Below are 1,521 nucleotides of genomic sequence, written 5' to 3' on the forward strand. Positions count from 1 at the left end.
TTGAGTGTGTGGTGAAATTTTGTGAAATTTTGAAGCGTCGCTTCAACAGAGCACACGGTCGTCCTTTGTGCGATGAAATTTCGTCTACTTGCGCTTCAAGCGTAGAAACCCATGTTTTTTCTTTTGAAAAACAGCTACAATTCATGTTTTAGTCATAAAAGTCTTAGATTTGTCGTCAAATACCGTTATTAGTACAACAGATGTTTTGTAGTTTGAAGGGACACTTATCGCGGGAGACAAACAGCTGATTGTTTGGTCATTTACATGCACGCAACATTGATTGAGGCCTATGATGAATGAATTCGCGTTTCGTGCGTTCGGATTTGCTTGGCCCTCTTCTAATCCTGTGGGGTCATTTTATGCCACCCGTGCAGTAACTCGTGCTGCACCTTGCACCGTACCCCGCGCAGCAACTGCTGTCCCCCAGATAGGAAAAGGGAAAGGAACAGGTGGAAAACGGGGGAAAGGCCCTGCAGCTCGTGCTCCTGCGACCCCAGCAGCTGTAAGGGCTTCGGAGCCTTTCCTTTCCTATGATGACCTCGATGTAGGTAATCCCCCACAATTTCCCCATCTCCAGTTTACCCCTCCTCGACCGCCGGGCATTTACCTTGAGGGCCCACTCCTTAAGAAATAGCATGGAGAAACCTTTTGATTTCGTCAAGCTATTCTTTACAAAGGAAATGGTTGACAGTATAGTTTTGCATACAAACACCTATGGTTACATCCATATTGCTGCTGGTGCCTTCAAAAGTTACACCTGCGCAGATGGAAGCTGGCAGGAAACAACACCTGATGAGATCCATAGGCTCACCGCTTTATTGATTTATTTCGGGTTAGTTAGAGTAGCGGGAGATGTAGATAAATATTGGAGCATGGCTACTTTGTTCCACGGCCTCTGGACTAGATCAATCCTGCCCAGGTTGCAGTTCTTGGCAATTATGGCTTTTCTGCATATCGTGGACCCCCTAAACGAGCCCGCTGGTAATAAGTTAAGAAAAGTAGAGGCTCTTGTGCACTATTATAAGACAAAATGCCAAGTCTTGCACCAGCCGAGGCAACATGTCGCCATTGATGAGCGCATGGTGAAGTCCCGACACAGGTCGGACATCCGACAATATATCAAGGATAAGCCCACTAAGTGAGGCATAAAGTTATGGGTATTAGCCGATAGCTCCAATGCCTATGTTCAGGATTTCAACATCTACATAGGTAAGAAGGCAGAGCGGGAAGTTTGTAAGCATGGCCTTGGGTACGATGTTGTCCTGACCCTTATGCAAAACTATCTCGACCAGGGCTATCATTTATTTATTGATAACTTTTATACATCTATGACCCTAGCCAAAGACTTGTTTAACCGTGGAACCCTTGTTACCAGTACTATTATAGATAGCAGAAGGGACTTCCCAGCAAGTCTGAAGAATGGCAAGATGTGGGGCAAAGGTAAGCCTAAGGGAACTATGCGTTGGGTTAGGGATGCTACCTGTGTTGGCATTGCAATGGGTTGACAACAAGGTTGTCTCC

General features: G+C 45.8%; 1 pseudogene; it reads left to right on the forward strand.

The window, feature by feature from the left end:
• The first annotated feature begins 292 nt into the window (after window positions 1–292).
• LOC138005299 (piggyBac transposable element-derived protein 4-like) overlaps window positions 293–1,521 on the forward strand; it is a 1,873-nt pseudogene continuing 644 nt past the window's right edge.

Source organism: Montipora foliosa, chromosome 6 (assembly GCF_036669935.1).
Source record: "Montipora foliosa isolate CH-2021 chromosome 6, ASM3666993v2, whole genome shotgun sequence".
Classification (NCBI taxonomy): domain Eukaryota; kingdom Metazoa; phylum Cnidaria; class Anthozoa; order Scleractinia; family Acroporidae; genus Montipora; species Montipora foliosa.